The following is a 17,166-nucleotide window of genomic DNA, read 5'->3' as shown; positions in this document are numbered from 1 at the left end:
CATGGTCATGCTCTACTTTGCTCATCTGCTCCTTCAAAGCATTCAAGTCCACAAGAGAGCATTTACATTCCTTGACTTCCTTTTCAAGTTGCATCAAACTTGTTCTTTGCATCTCAAGTGGCCTCTTGAGATTATCATTCTCAACCACAAGTACCCTTAGTGTGCCATTCTCCATTGCAAGTGCTCGTAAGTCTTCGCCTTGTTTGTTTACGGTCTCTTGCAATGATACCAAGTATGCCGTGATCATGGTTTCCGATGTCGTTGGTTGGGTGGTCGTACTGCTATCTCCACACTTAGGAGATTTTGGATCATTTTGCACAATGGTTGTGGACCTTGTTGAAGAAGAAGAACCCTTGCGAGTGCTGGAAGATATTGTATATAAAATAAGAGATGAGAGTCAATTTTCCTGAACCTGTTTACTTCAGAAAAGCTCTTATAGAAACACCTTCCATAACTTTGAAAATTTCTATCTTTACATCAATGCGTAGAGGGATTTGTGCTCTTCGATTGAGGCTATAGATCACCCAAATCGGAGTTCGGATGAAAAAGTTATAATCAAAAGAGTGAACTGCTGTCTACTAGATCAAAAAACGGCTGCGTTTTTTGTTGTGGAGAGAGAGAGAGAGAGAGAGAGAGAGAGAGAGAGAGAGAGAGAGAGAGAGAGAGAGAGAGAGAGAGAGAGAGATAAGGCTATAAAGCTAGTAGCATCTTTTGATGCTCCTCCTTTCAACCAAAGCCATCATCGCAGCACGTTACAATTTCCGCACACACATACTCACAAGAGTAATTGCTACATGTTTTCATGGCAGCGATGCTTTATATTCTTTTTAAAATTTAAATCTAATGCCCTGTGGTGGCTTTTGCATTGAGATACTGCAAAAAGAGCCTCGCGCTCACCATGTAAATAGGTTTTGACTTATTGTGTAGGTAAAGATCGTTAAAGTAGATATTTGAACCCCCTTTTTCCACTTATACTTTGCAGCTCAATCCCTTTCCCAACTTGCAATAAATTATTTACTAAAACAGATAACAAATTGAGAGAGAGAGAGAGAGAGAGAGAGAGAGAGAGAGAGAGAGAGAGAGAGAGAGAGAGAGAGAGAGAGAGAGAGAGAGAGAGAGAGAGAGAGAAATGTTATATTAACGTCTTCAAAAGGCCAGAGTGACCTATAAGACCAAACTGATACAAAAGTGGTGAGTCTGTTACAATGTCTGAAAAGTGTGAAAGTGTGAAAATAAATGCGAAAAACTAAATACAAAGTATTAGATAAACTTCTTAGGAGCATTCTAGGTGTCTGGCTAGAATGCTTCTAATCCTTTGTTGTAGTCTCCGCCGGTGAAGTGTGCTTCTGCATCTCGGTCGTGGTCGTCTCGATTTCCTAAGCTCAATCGCCCTGTCAATGAGGGTGCCTTTGGTATGAATGTGGGTACTCCTTTGTGCTCGCTGCTGGCCTCTTGCTTCTCCTTCCATTCCTGCTTCTCTCGATCCGAAGAAATCTGTGATCTGCCTCTGAGGCTGTAGTGCTCTTTGTCTTCTCATTAGATTATCCCTGTGCCGATGTAGTTCCAGTAGGTACAGGCCTAAGCACCTTTGATCTTAGTATTGCATGACTCTATCTAGAGGTCCAAAGCCTTCTTTAAATAGGCAATGAAAACGCCCACGTATCTCATACATAGTATACGGTGCAGTGGCATATGTAGTGTAATTCTGTCTCCGGCTCCATTCCGCATAACTTCCAAATTCTGCTCTCAGGTGGGATTCCCCTAAATATGCCAAATTCAATTTCCAGCTGGTGTGAGGATGTACGAATGTGACCAATAGCACATCTCAAACCATGATACAGGTGGGTAGCCATGTAGCTCGGGCGAATCACAAAACCATCTTCAGATAGCTGTAGGAAGTTTTCTTTGTAGTCAGCCATCTTCGTGCCCAATTCTTGTGTAGGGTCTACCCATGTCCTCTTAGTGTCCAACTGTATAAGATCCTGGCGGATGATTTTATTAATCTCCGTTCGTGTGATTGCCAGTGATGGAGCCTCAAGAGAGTATTGGAAGGGGGGTAATCTTTCCATACTGAACCCGTGTCTTTGAAACCACGAGGACAGTTGCGCATACCAGCATGATGTATCTCCTTTCATTGCTAACTGTCGAGAGGATTCGAGGGCCAATCTAGTATATCGGCAATTATTTGTATCCCATAAACCATGTATAAAGGACACTAATCTGGTAAGAGCTTCAATTTCTATCGGAGGGGCAGCTAGTTCCACTCGGCTAATCGCGTTGTCGAGAAATTTGCGGTCTTGCCAGGAAAGCACCGGGCTTATGGCTGTGAGAGTTTGTGAGAGAACTCCAAAAAACTATATGAAGGAGTTAAACCATAGATGCCATGAAGACTAGGGTTTGGAAGGAAGTGCAATCAAAGAAGTCCCACTTTTTCTCTCTTGCACTCACACACACAAAGAAAGAACACAAAAGAGAGTGTCAAAACAACACAAAGATGAAAACATCAAGGCTATGGTCATATCGTATCATGGGTAATATGAAAGGGTTAATAGATGAGTTAATGGCATTCAATCTTGGCTGACCAAATAGGCTACGAATTGTTCTTTGGAATTGTAGTTTTGTGCTTACCATAATATATATATTTTGTCTAGTGATTGGGATTAATTGTGTGTACAAATCCTCTTGGTTCATAGCAAGATAACTACGCTTACATCAAAAGAAAAATTATAGTCTATGAGAGGTAGTATGATGGGATCCGATGATAGAAGTATTTCATTGAGCCTTTCTGAGCCAAAGAGAAACACTATATGTTGTTGAAAGTGTATTTTACGGCTAATCCATACGTTAATTCTAATAAATCGTACAGAGTGAAAGCGATAGAAATTATCATCATGTGGATTATTCATCTAGGATAGTATGTGAGAAATGTAGATTTGAGAGAAGTGAAGAGATGAGAAGTTTCCCTCCCAAGCCCTATTCTTGCCCGTAGGCAATAAGGATACTGCGGGGAGAGATGTACCTGTAGCAAAGAGAACCTAGAATTTGTGTAGAGGATGAATTACTAAGAGTGAGAGAGATAGGTTTGGTTAAGGAGATGAGATTAGATATATATATATATGCTGGATTAGAGATGAAAAAGAAAACAACAAGAAATCAAGAAAACATCAATGTAGAACACATCTTACTCGACAAACCCTTCGGCACCATTATTGATGGAGAGAGAAGAAGAGTGGATAATTCCACTTTGATTGATACACCAAGTGCAAGACCTTCTTTGATTAGAGTTGATTTTCCAAGGTTAGCTTGTTGCAAGAATGGCTAGTCTTCTTCTAGGAGAAAGTGTAGGCTTAGGCTTATGTTAATGACTAAGTACAATTTGGCATTACTACTCCCTCCCTCACGAATTCCTCTCATCAATGGCTTGAATGCTTGAGTTCTTTTCAAGGAAGAAGAGGTCCCCTTTTATAGGTGAAGGGAACCCCCAAGGGTTTACATAGGAAGAGAGGAGCCAGTGTGAATAGAAACTGGAAAAGTTGGAAATGAGCTGTCCTTGCATGATGTGGGCAGACTGGGGTCCAGTATTTTGATCATATCTCCTCAACCGTGGCTCCAAATAAAAAAGTAAAAATATGGGCAGAAAATTCAGCTCATTAACTATGATTTTCATTTTAAAATCGTTTTCTAATTCGGATTGGAACCTTGTGTTAAAAAATCTTAAAAATAGGGTCCATTTCTGGCAACAAAAGTCTTCCTGTGGTCCCCTTAGCTTAGACTTTCATTTGATTCCAAAGGACACCTCATGCCATATGAAAGCATGACATTGCTCCTTGAAAAATTTTTGTAATCATGCTTGCAATAATGCATTAAAATAAGTGTATCTTTGAAATCATGCCACCTAGTGTCCCACTAGGATTTGATTCCCTCCTAGTAGCTATTCAAAAAGAAATATAAGAAAAATATGAAAAATACATAGAATATATATATTTATTGGATTTTACCCTAGATATAGGATCTAGCTAGGGTGTGAGATGATAATGAGATAGTAGAAATAAAGAATCAATGCTTTTTGCCCCAAGTTAAAGAGGCAGAGCTATTAACGCTTTTTTCATAGTATTTTCTGATGGTAAAGTAAGAATAGGTCACCCTTGAGAAAAATAATAGGATGAGATAGAAAGAATATTATTATACTTAAATATGCATATGTACATTATAGAAAATATAACTATGTATCTAAAAAGTTACAAGATAACTCTTGTAGCATGCGTTCCCACTATGTACGTGTCACAGCATGACAGCGTGTGGTACGGAGGCCTTGGCTCTAATCATTCGGGAAATCATAGATACCAAAGGTCTCTCCATTGACTTCCAATAATCCTTATCCATAGATCTGGACCCCATAAAGCATAGCCGAAGCCACCACAATATCAAAGAGCTAAAGTTTTGTTCGTGGTTCCTGAAACTGCACTTGTGAACACATCCTCTCCAACCCTCCCAAGGCCGCAGAGGCTCTGGACAATCTAGCATCCGCTGCTTTCTTAAGAGTAAACTTCGGTCCTGTAAATACCACACCAAGGTATGTGTATGCATCTGTGTACTCTACTGTATCCTGGCCATATGCAAATGTAGGTGCCGATCTCCTAACCCACTGCGGTGTGGTGTTAAACACCATAACTTTGGTTTTACCCAAATTTACCGACAGTCCGCTGTCCTCCGCGAATTTATGTAATGCATCTAACTGCCTCTGCATTCCATCTGGTGATTCTGCTATCAATACAATATCATCTGCATACCACAACAAAGGGATCCATGACCCTGCAAGTTGAGCACCTCTGTCACCCTCTCTATCAATGTAATCTGATACCTCATCTATATACATACCTCATCTATATACATACCGAATAAAGTAGGGGACAATGAACATCCCTGATTTACTCCAACGGTGGAATGAACAATGTCAGAATCCCCTTCTGGAGTACGTACATAACCAGTTACTGACCCGTATAAGGTCATGATCCCCCAGATAATCTCTTTGGGGAGCCCTAACTCTTGCATTCTGCGCATCAATTTGGCCCTTGCTACTGTATCAAAAGCTTTCCGAAAATCCACAAAGCAACAATACATCCTTCTCCCACTTGCTCTTCCTTCCTCAATAATGGCTATGAGCGTAAGAATGTGATCTAAAGTGGAATAACCCCTCCTGAATCCAGCTTGTCCTGTTGCCCTTATGCCCTCATTCTCTGCCCATCTACTCAATTTTTGTTCCAGAATGGATGCGTACAGTCGGGTCAATGTGTGACCCACCATAATGGTACGGTAGTTCCCGGGTATCATAGGATCCCTTGACTTGAAAATAGGTACGATAGTAGATAATTTCCAAGATTCAGGTAATCCTTCACACATGACCCGATTAAACAGACGAGCAAGGACTTCTGAAAGTAGATCCCTTGCATGGATCAGATGTTCTGCTACTAAACCCTCATGATCATATGCTCTTCTTATCTTCATCTTATCAATGGATTTTTCCACCATTTCCGCAATAAAGAAAGTACTAGTAGCAGGGCATGGCTCTAGCGGATCTGGTAATGGAGGCTGTCCAGATACCGTATATAATGATATTACATATTGACCCCAAATCTCAGGAGAAGTAATTGTCGGAGGCGATGAGTGCTCGTGAAATAAACGCCAGGCCTCATGTGAGTCCTGACTCAAGAAGAGCTGAAATAAATCCTTCTCTAGTTTGGCTAAAAATGCCCTTTTCTTGCGACGTACTATACGCCGAAGAGCAATCCGAGACTGCTTATATGTGATGATCCCAAGTGTAAGCTCTTTCTGGACCTGGGTTCTCGTCTCTCTGCATTCCTCGTCGTACCAACTGTTTTGAGGAATTTTCCCAGATCCTCTGTTCTGATCAGGTTGAGTATGTGGGTATGCCTCTTGTGCTGCTTTATGTAGTATCTCTGTTAGCTGAGAAGTAATCTCCTCTACAGTATATACTGGCTCGGCTGCCCACATCCTATTATAGATCTGTTCCACATAGACTGAATCAGTCTCTGGCGTGAAAGTATATCTTGTGTGTGTCTTCTTCCTCTGTACTTGAGAGGAATTGTATTGGAAGGAGATCGATAAGGTCAAGAGAGCATGATCCACTGCAATCCCAACCGGTCTGGGTCCCACCTTAAAGTCCTCGATACTAGAAATAAATCTTGGTGAAGTCATGACGTAATCCACTGTACTGGCCCCATGCCTGTGCGGGAAGCATGTGAATCCCCCAGATAAAGGGAAATTCTCTAGACCATTAAGTATGGCCAAACCATGTGTAGTTTCCATCTCCATGAGATGTCTCCCATATTCAGTGTGTTCTTTATCCTGTGAGTTTCTAGTAAGCCCCTCCTGTGATAAATCCACTTCTCTGAGCATTTCCTCAGAACTATCATGAATACTGCTTGAGAGTTGGCCGTTCTGGCATTAAAGTCTCCTAAGAGAACGATGTCTCCAAACTCCCATATGTCATTATTCAATATGGAGAAAGGGGACTGTCCTTTAGGTGAGGAGTAGACTGATGTACTTGGAGGGAAGTAGCATATAGCGATATATAGAAATCTACCTGTCTTGGCTCTCATTCTCACCCACATATACCTTGCTTGTTCATCTTTCCTGATAATCTGTAGTAGTGGTCTCAGCTCCTCTTTAAATAAGACTGCTACTCCTACTGAACCCCGGCTACCTCGTAGAGATCTCTTGTCTGGTCGACCAGCTGTTTCCCATAAATACCCCTTCACATGTGGCATAAATTGTCTCGGTATCTGGTGTGTCTCTGAGTAGAAAACTATGTCTCTGTCCCTAAAGCTGTCTTCAAAGGCACTTACATCTAGCCTATATGATCCATTACAATTCCACGCCGCTATTTGGAGCGTCGCCCCATAGGTCTTGCACCGTCATGATGAGCGCTTTTCCAGAACCACTACTTTCCCTCCTCTATAAAAGGCAATTTTCCCCTTTTCTCTTGCTGCCCTGATCATTGGCATCAACTCTTGCATGTGTGTCACTTGTGCCAATGTAAGGTCATCTCCCAGGAAAATACCGGTTTTCTTAAGAGTTGGCCTTTTCTTTAGAAATTATTTCCTTATTTCTATATTCGGGAAGCGGAGAATAAGTGCCCTATCCTTTCCCTTCTCGTCGATTCCTTTCTTGCCCACTCTCCATGCACTTGTGTGAGTAGGCTCTGTGATGCCCATGTGTTGTAGCAGTTCCCTCACTTCTTCATCTACATTCTCTTTGTCTTTGACTCCTTTGACCCGCACATGCAGAGCCCGATTCTTCCTTTTCTGCTCTTCCTCAATGGTCATATTAATAATGGTGGAGGTAGGTGTGGTCTCAGGCATCTAGGCCTTCCTTTTCTTCGCATCCTCAATCCATTTCTCTGCTTCATCAACCTTTTCTTGTGTCTTAACAAGACGTTCCGCCCATGAAGATGCCGTTTTCGATTTCTGTTCATCTCCTTCCCGTAGAGCTTTCATCTGATCCTTCATGTTCTCGAGCTCCTTCAGCACCGAAGGTTGGTCGTCTCCCTTCTCCTTAGTTGCAGATTTGCAAGCCGCAAGTTCTCCTTTCAGCTCCTCGATTATTGCATCTTTTTCCCCCATGTGCTTTTCCATATTTGTTTTCCATGCTTCAAAACTTGCTACTGCCTCATCGAGTTTCTTTTGCATAACGCATTCTGTTACATGTACTTCGGCCTTGATTAGGTTTTGTGATTCCGTTTTCACGATCTGAATTTCCTCATTCTGTATCTCCCGGATCTCTCTCCTTAGTTCTCTCATCATGTCTCCATACATGGAGTTCCTGTAGCTCTCAGCGTTCGCGTGCATTTCCTTCCTGATGTCATCCCTCATATAGTTTAGCTCTGATTTGAGCATCACCTGGACCTTCTCCATCAGTAGCTCATCATGTATCTTGGAGGTTTTCCCGACTCGTAAGGATCCTGGTGATAGTACAATATCTCTGTTTCTCCGTTTGAAAGTAGCCGTCATTTTTTTTGGGGTGGTGTAGCTATCTACACCCGGGCCTTCCCCTTCGGTAGGCGGATCCATCGAACCCGAGCCACAAATGTGGGGTAGGGTACTAGGGTGAGGGACTGAGATTAAGGCAAACTTAAAAGTTTATTTTAAAAGCTTAAAAACCTTTAGCCTTTAAAAGTTTATTTCAAAGCTTAAAGGCCTTTAAACTTTAAGGCTTAAAATCTCTTTTAACTTTTAAGGCCTTTAAACTTTAAGGCTTAAAATTGTTACCATATACATGTGGTAGTGATGTGTGTGAACACACTAGGACCGCCGGGGCATTTTTTCCCTCTTTAGGAGGTTTTTTCCCCCGTGCATTGTATATACGCCCATCACTCTAGGGCTATCTATCTTTCCATTGCACACTAAGTAACACACTCTCTATTGTGTGCCTTGAGCTTCCTTCGTCTTCTCCAAGCTGTGTGTGTTTCTCTGCAACCCTAATTCCAACAATTGGTATCAGAGCAGGTCACGTCCTCCTGGGCTTAGTCGCCAGCTGCTCCAGCACACGCCTGCTCACTTTCTCCGATTTCAGTGAACTTTGGCGAGCGTTCGCAGGTCGACAAATATTTTGGGCAAGCTTGAAGAGCTCGGTTTGCTCAGAATTTTGATTTGGGCTCATTTCGGCCTCCGTTTCCACTACGGGAAGTACTGCACAGGCTATTTCGTCATTTTGTGCAGATTTTCTGTCAGTGCCGTTTTCTGCATAACAGGTGCCTTATAGTCTTCTACGGTTTGTGCTATATAGCACAAGTTGTTCCCGCTCCATTTCTCCTATTTTCGGGCAGTTTCACATCAGGTGCAGCATTTACCATGGCTGACAACAACAACACAGATGTGTTCAAGATGTTTGTTGCTGAGGACAGGTTGGATGGGGACAACTACCCTATGTGGGCTTATATGATGCAACATGTTCTTGTGTCAAAAGGTGTCTGGAACATTGTGCAGGGCATTGATGTACGTCCTGGTTCTGAAGATGTAGGCGATATTGAGGATGTTGCAGGTCTTGCTGCAAGGATTGCAGCTGTTAGAGTTGTTTTGCCTACGGCAGAACAAGCTCGTTGGGATGTTAAGGATGCGAAGGCTCATGCATTGATTGCGTTGTCTGTGAAGCGCACCATTATTCCTCACATCCGTTCAGTAAAATCTGCAAAACAGGCTTGGGATATTCTAGCAGGTCTTTATGCAAGCCGCAATGAGGCTAAAATTGCTTTGCTGCGTAAAGAGCTAGAGTCGAAGATTATGCATGAGGAAGATGATATGGACACTTTCCTTGCTAGTGTCAAGGATATCAATGAGCAACTCATTTCTGCAGGTGAAGTCATTTCAGACAGTTCCCTTGTGCAGACTGTTCTTGATGCCTTACCAGATTCCTACTAGACTTTTGCTAGTACTTGGAGACTCATGACCCAAGGAAATCCTGAAGTTGTCAAGTTTGATACATTATGCACATTGCTGTTGCAAGAGTCACTTTCTAGAAAAAACAGGACTAGGCAGCGTGCAGTTGAACAGGCTTTTATTGCTTCTCAAAGAAAGGGTGGTAACAGTAATGCAGCCACTTCTTATGGTTCTGCTGCGAGTGGCAAAAATTCTGTTCCTAATGCTTCTGCTGGCAGCACTTCGTCTGGCAATTCTGGTGATAAGGGCAAAAAGAAGATGCGTTGCCATTATTGTAAAGCCAATGATCACTTGATCAAGTCGTGTCCTAAGTTGAAGGCCAAAGAGGCTAAGAAGAAAGAGGGTGGTTCCACTGCAAATGCTGGTTCCACTACAAATGCAGCCATTGTTGAGTCTTCTGTGAAAGGAGATTGTGATGCTGATGTTGATGCAGAATGGGCTTTTAGCGCAAAGTGCACTTACAATCCTGCTGTCCATGATGCATGCTTGTCAGTTGCTGCAGATTCACATGTGTGGTATTTCGACAGTGGTGCTACAAAGCACATTACCTCACATCGTGAATTGTTTACCTCTCTCGAGTCTGTCCCTCATGGGAATTCAGTCACTTGTGCCAACAACGCCTCTTATCCAGTTCAGGGAGTTGGAAAGATTGTGCTCACTGCTGCTAATGGCAGTTCCTTCACACTTGTTGATGCACTTTATGTACCTGGGATCAAGAAGAATCTCTTGTCTGTATCCGCACTTGCTAGACTTGGACTTGTAGTCAAATTTGTGGATGACAGATGTACAGTTCATGATCTCAGTTTTGGTGATGAAATTGTTGCATCTGGGCTTTTGTGCCGTGGGCTGTATAAGATCACTTTGTATGACAAGTGTGGACAAAATTTTGCAAATGTTGTTGCAGATTCAAGGGCTATTTCAGATGCAAAACTTTGGCATGCACGTTTTGGTCATCTGAATTTCGCCAGTTTGCTGCGTTTGCAGAAATCTGATATGGTTGCTTCTTTGCCGCCTCTTGAAGCACCTGTCAAACATGTTTGTGAAGGCTGTATTCTAGGTAAAATGCAGCGTTCTAAGTTTCTAAAGGATGGTTCAGTTAGGGCCACATGCAGGTTGCAGCTTGTGCATAGTGATGTTTGTGGGCCCATGCAAACTCCGTCCTTGGGCAATTACCTGTACTTCGTGACTTTCATTGATGATTACTCCAGGCATGCATGGGTATTTCTGCTTAAAGCGAAGTCCAAAGTTTTTATGTGCTTCAAACAATTTTTGTCTATGGCTGAAAATGTCTCAAAATGTACTATGGGCACCCTCCGTTCTGATCGAGGGGGGGAGTATATGTCTCATGAATTTAATGCATTTCTGGCTAGTCGTGGGATAAAACACCAATGTACAGTGCCTTATACACCTCAGCAAAATGGTGTTGCTGAGAGGAAAAACAGGTCAGTAACGAAAATGGCACGATGTATGGTCAAAAGTCAAGCTTTGCCGCATTCTTTTTGGCTTGAGGCCATCATGTGTGCCACTTATGTACTTAACAGGTGTCCTACGAAAGCTTTGCAGTCTATTACTCCATATGAAGCATGGCATGATAGAAAACCTTCTATTGAGCACATGCGTGTTTTTGGCTGTTTGGCATATGCTTTGGTGCCACAAGTGCAGCGCAGAAAATTGGATGATAAGGCTGTCAAATGTATTTTTGTTGGTTATAGTGCTGAAAGCAAAGGTTACAGGTTGTATCATCCGCAAACAAAACGTATTCTGGTTTCACGCGATGTAGTGTTTGTGGAAGACTCTGTTCAGCCCTTGCTGTCATGTACTAGAGACAATAATGTAAGCTCACAGGACATTTATGACACTTTGTTGCCTCTTTTCAGTGGTGGAAATACGAATGTAAGCTCCAATGAGGCAAATGTACAGCCTATGGGGGTTTCTGAAAATGTTTTAGAACAGCCTATTACTGATGCAGATGTACATGATGTACTTGATGAGGAAAGGGCTGAAAATGAGCAGGCTAGAGGTATGCCAAAATGGCTGGTGCACACTTTGCGTGACAGTAAATTGGATGCACCTTTATCTAGTCGTACTCGTTCAGGCTCTCGCCATGCATCTTATGCATCAGATTGTTATTCTTTGGCTGTGTCTAGTTTACATGATGTTGAGGAGCCTCTGTCTTTTGATGAAGCACAGAATTCAGAAAATTGGATTGCTGCCATGAAATCAGAATATGATGCACTTATAGAGAATGACACATGGACTTTATGTGATTTGCCTCCTGGCAAAAAGGCCATTGGTACGAAGTGGGTTTACAAGTTGAAACGCAAGCCGGATGGTGAGATCGATCGCCATAAGGCTCGACTTGTTGCAAAGGGTTATGCACAACAAAAAGGCATAGATTATGAAGAGACTTTTGCTCCCACTTGTCGTATGACTACTGTGCGTTTTCTATGTGCATTGGCAGCTCATTTTGGTTGGGATGTACATTTATCAGACATTGTTACTGCTTTCTTGAATGGTGACATATTTGAGGAAGTTTATGTAACGCAACCTCGCGGTTTTGTCATAAAAGGACAAGAGGACAAAGTGTGCTGTAACATTTAATGGCCTAATAACTTATGTGTAGCGGAAATTAGCATGAACATAGTGGGCATTGCATTAGAATAGATTCCTAATGATAATTACAAGAGTGCTTGGGTGGAGAGAGCAACAAAAAGCATAACACCTAGTTAGATAGCATCACAATACTTTCAAAAGAGAGAGAAATTAAGCTATTGACAACAGTTTAGGACCGGATTTGCATGGAGCCGGTCCCCCCTCCAAAAGGCTTTGTATTATGGTTTCTCCCATCAAGAGAGACATTGTACAATACAATTCTTTGTGTTCCTTCAAGACTAGCTAGTGCAATGAAGATGGAAGCTTCATACACCAAGCAAAACACTTAATCAAACACAACTTGAATTATCCCCGTTCTCAGACCCAAGACCTCACACACCTTCGAAGATGGTGAGAGCTAGCAGGGTATGAGAGTAGATTGAGAGGAAGAAGGAGTATCTTACGAGAAAGATGTACATCTCCTCACATAATCACTCATATTAGCATAGCTTAGCTTAGTAATTAGCTTGGTAGAGGAGATGAGCATGCATTGAAGCTTGGCTCTTGGTTGGATTTGCATCCACATGCCAAGAGAGTGTTGATGTAGGCTTCTATCTCACAAGCTTGGAGTAGGTGATGAGCTCTCCATTAAAGCTTGGGAGGAGATAGAGTATTCTTTCTTCACACATGGTCAAGTGTGAGTGTGTGTGTGTCAATTGCCAAGAAAAAATCAGCCCCCCCTCTCTCTTGGGCGAGCCCTAGCTACTAATTAGGTCTGGCTTTTGCCTCATTGGACCTCCCCAGATCAAGCCAATAGGTATTAAGCAGCATAAGTGATAGCCTTCTGACATGTGTCCCCCTTTCCCCTTTTGTGAGAGCTTTAGGTAATTAAATAATTAAACTAAACTCTCATTGGACCCCTTTGTCTCCTGGCCAATAGAAATCAGGCAAGCCATGGGGCTTCTGAATGCTCATTGGACCCTTTGGGAGACTGCCCAATAGTCTTCTAGGAGACTTAATTCTCATTGGTTTCTTTTATTAAATGTTTTTAAATTAATTAAACTACATTTACTCTAGCTTAATTCTCATTGGTCCACTTCAAGGGTCTTCCAATAGGAATTGGGCACACCTTGTGGGCATCTGGCCTAGGGAGCTGACATGTGTCCCTCATTCCCTTTGTGTAAAGGGAGCCTGTGTGTGTGTGTGTGGCTTTCTCTCTCATCCCCTACCTTTGGGGCTCGCCCCGTCCCATGTAGGGATGTGCAAAGACTTTTAGGGCACACACAAAGCATCCAATTTTCCCTAAGGTTGACCTTTGGACACAACCTTTGAATTTTGGAACCTTAGCATTTTGGAAGTCTTAATGGGCTGAACCTTAGGGTCTTTTTAGCCCATTGTTGCACATGGCTCTTTTGCAGATGGCCCCCCCTTTGGATCCCTATTTTCCCTTCTTTGGATCCCTACTGTGGCCGGTCTGCTAGCTTAACCAATATTCTAGCTTTTTCTCCCTTGGCACTTCCCCACATTAAATGATCAGTTTAATATGAGAAAATCATTTAGGAGAATTAGATATTGATTATTATGACATTACCTCTCTCTTGAAATCATAGTCGTCCTCGACTATGGTGTAGAGAAGATAAAGCATATTCATGAGTCCTTTTCTTAGTGGGTAGAGGATCCCTATGTTACCCTACGACATCATTCCATAATGGATGACTAGTCCATTTGGCGCTTGAGAGCCTGAGGCTGCCGCAAGCATGTCTGCACATTAGTCCTATCAGTCTTCCATAGTAGAGTGACAAGCTCTACTTGGTGTTTGGGAGACGTCGTCTCCGCAAACTTGATCTAAGCATGCATACTACTTCATTTTTGTGCACAAATAAAGAAAAAGAGAGTCTTATAAGACAAAAATTTTGTTCATTTTTAACATTTTGTACATTTGCTTACTCTTGGGAAGCATTGTAAGCATTGACAAGGTTTAGGTTATCCTTTAATTGTATGCCTTGCATCCATCTAGCATCTTCAAAAGGATAATTCTTAAACTTAATAAGATATCGTCGGATAGTCTTACCGCCTCTTAATACCTTGTCTTCATGTCGGAGAATGGACTCGGGCTGCAGTACCTCCTCTTGGTCCTCGATCTCCGGTGGGTCTTCAATAGTTGGTTCTTGAGGTGGCTCTCCTTTGTAAGGCTTTAATAGGCTCACATGAAAAGCATTGTGTATGAGCCAATGATTGGGCAACTTAAGTTGATAGGCCATCTCATTGATTGGCCTAAGAATCTGGAAGGGACCATAGTACCTTTTTGCTAGTTTAGCATAGTACTTTTGGTGGCCCGTAGGATTCTTGCCCGTCGTGTGCCTTAATCGAGCCTTGGGAAACTTTAACAAGACCCAATCATTTTCTTTAAAGGCTTGGGCTCTTCTGTGCTTGTCAGCAGCAGCCTTTTGCCTTTGGTGTGAGATAGAGATAGCATCCTTAATCTTTTGGAAAGATTCGTGTAGGTCTCGGCTATACTCATCTGCAGCGAAGATCTTCCCATGTACCTTAAGTAGCAAGGGACTTTTTGATCTTCCCTCAATTACCTCGAAAGGTGCTTTTCCCATGGAAGTATGTACAGTGTTATTGTAAGCATACTCTACTAAGGGTAAGTACTTCTCCCATTGGGATCTTTGATCTACTTCCGTTACATAGGCTTTTAGTAGATCGAGAATGGTTAGGTTAGCTATTTCACTTTGGCCATCAGTTTGTGGATGATAGGCTGAAGAGAAGTTTAGCCTTGTTCCTAAATTCTCAAAGAGACCCTTTCCATAAATTACTGGTCATTCTAGGATCTCTATCCGACACTATGGACATTGGCAAGCCATGGTACTTGAAAATTTGTGAAATGAAGAGGGTTGCCATTTGATGGGCTTTGATAGTCTTTTTGACAGGTATAAAATGAGCTTGTTTACTGAACCTGTCTACTATCGTCCATATTCCCGTATTCCCATGGATAGACTTAGGCAATCCAAAGATAAAATCCATGGATATGCTCTCCCAAGGTGAATTAGGGATTGGCAAGGGTTGAAGCAATCCAAGTTGCTTCCCTCTATCAAATTTTGTCTTTTGACATACCACACATTTGGAAACATACTCTTGTATGTTCAATTTCATGGTAGGCCAATAGAAATATGTTTCAATTCCTTTTAAGGTAGACTGAATCCCTCTATGCCCCGCATATGGGGGAGCATGAGATTCATACATTACTTTCTCACGTAGTGAGTTAGTAACGCATAGTCTATTGCCATAGAGAAGATAACCATCTTGTAAAGTAAATGGTTCTTCTTTCTTCCCTAATGCAAGGGCTGAAATCACATCTCTAAAATCGGGATCAATAGCATACTCATCTATCATTGAAGATAGATCATTGTGAGTTGCTATGGAAACCGCATTCACTCTCGGTCGTCTTGAGAGTGCATCGGTTACTTGATTATGCTTGTCAGCAATGTGAGCAATATGAAAATGAAATTGCGAAAGAAAATTTGCCCACCTCATTTTTTTGTCGGAGAGCTTGGTCTGCGTCATGAAGTACTTAAGACTTTGGTGATCCGTTCGCAGAATGAAAGCAGTCCCCAATAAATAGTGCTTCCATGAGTCTAGGGCATGTAGAACTGCAAGGAGTTCTTTTTCGTATATGCCTAGAGCTTGCTCAACAGGGTCGAGCCTTCGACTCTCATAGCCTATGGCGTGCCCTTCTTGGAGCAAAACAGCCCCAAGGCAATCACCACAAGCATCACATTGGACCTCAAATGGTTTTGAGAGATCCGGTAGTGTAAGCACAGGTTGAGAGATAAGCTTTTCTTTAAGCTTTTCGAAAGCATTGTTCTCCTTAGCAGACCATGTATACCTAACGCTTTTCTTTGTTAGGTCATGTAATGGTCCCGCAATTTGTGAGAACTTTTCTATGAAGCGTCTATAGTATGCACACATACCTATAAAGCTTCTTAGTTCATGAAGATTCCTTGGTTTAGGCCATCCTTTTATTACCTCTAACTTGGATGGATCCATTTGGATGCCATCTTGAGAGATAATGTGACCTAAATACTGAATCTCTTGCAAGAAAAATTCACTTTTCTTTCGATTAACATAAAGTTTATTCTCTCTTAAAACTTGAAATATTACCTGGAGATGTTGCTTGTGTTCCTCCAATGAATTAGAGTAGATGATAATATCATCAAAGAACACTCCAGTGAAGGTTCGATGAGGCCTGAACAGCTTCTCCATCAAGCGGTTGAATGTGGCTGGTGCATTGGTCAAGCCAAAAGGCATGACAATGTATTCGTAAAGACCAAATGTAGTACGAAATGCGGTCTTTACAATGTCTTGATCAACTATCCTTATTTGATGATAGCCACTTTTTAGGTCAATCCTACTGAAGTAGGTCGATCCTTGTAGCTTATCAAATAGGTCTTCTACCCGTGGAACGGGAAACCTATTTTTGATAGTGATCCTATTTAGTGGTCTATAGGCGACACACATACGGTATGTGCCGTCTTTCTTTTGCACTAATAGCACAGGTGAGCAAAATGGAGATGAGCTAGGCCTAACCATGCCCTTCTCAACTAACTCATGCACTTGCCGCATAATCTCCTCTTGTTGAACTTGAGAAACTCTATAAGGAGGTTTGTTAGGCGGTGAACTTCCTGGAAGAAGTTCAATTGCATGGTCATCATTACCTCGTTTAGGAGGTAGCTCACAAGGGATGTCGTCAATAAAAACATCTTGAAACCCCTTGAGAAAATTGAATACCTCTAATTCCTTTTGGTTGCTTTTATTTTCTTTTGCTAAAGCATTAGGTTCTTTTTGAGAATCTTTAACAAAAATCATGTACACAGAAATAGAGCTCTTTATTGACTTGTTGAAAGCTGGTGTATGTACAATGGGGATGGTGTTACCCATCTCCTTAGGATCTATATACATGTCTTTTTCCCTGAACTTAAAGGAGATTCTCCTTTCAGGAAATTTAACATCGGCAGCCAGGCGGTCAAACCATGGTGCCCCTAGGATTACATCCTCATGCTTGAGAGGAGAGATAAAGAAGTCCTCTTTGTCCACATAGCCTTGGACATGAAGCCTC

This window comes from Adiantum capillus-veneris, chromosome 24 (assembly GCF_014529385.1).
Source record: "Adiantum capillus-veneris isolate H3 chromosome 24, ASM1452938v2, whole genome shotgun sequence".
Classification (NCBI taxonomy): Eukaryota; Viridiplantae; Streptophyta; class Polypodiopsida; order Polypodiales; family Pteridaceae; genus Adiantum; species Adiantum capillus-veneris.
The sequence above is the reverse complement of the archived record's forward strand: the minus strand, read 5'-3'. Positions refer to the sequence as shown.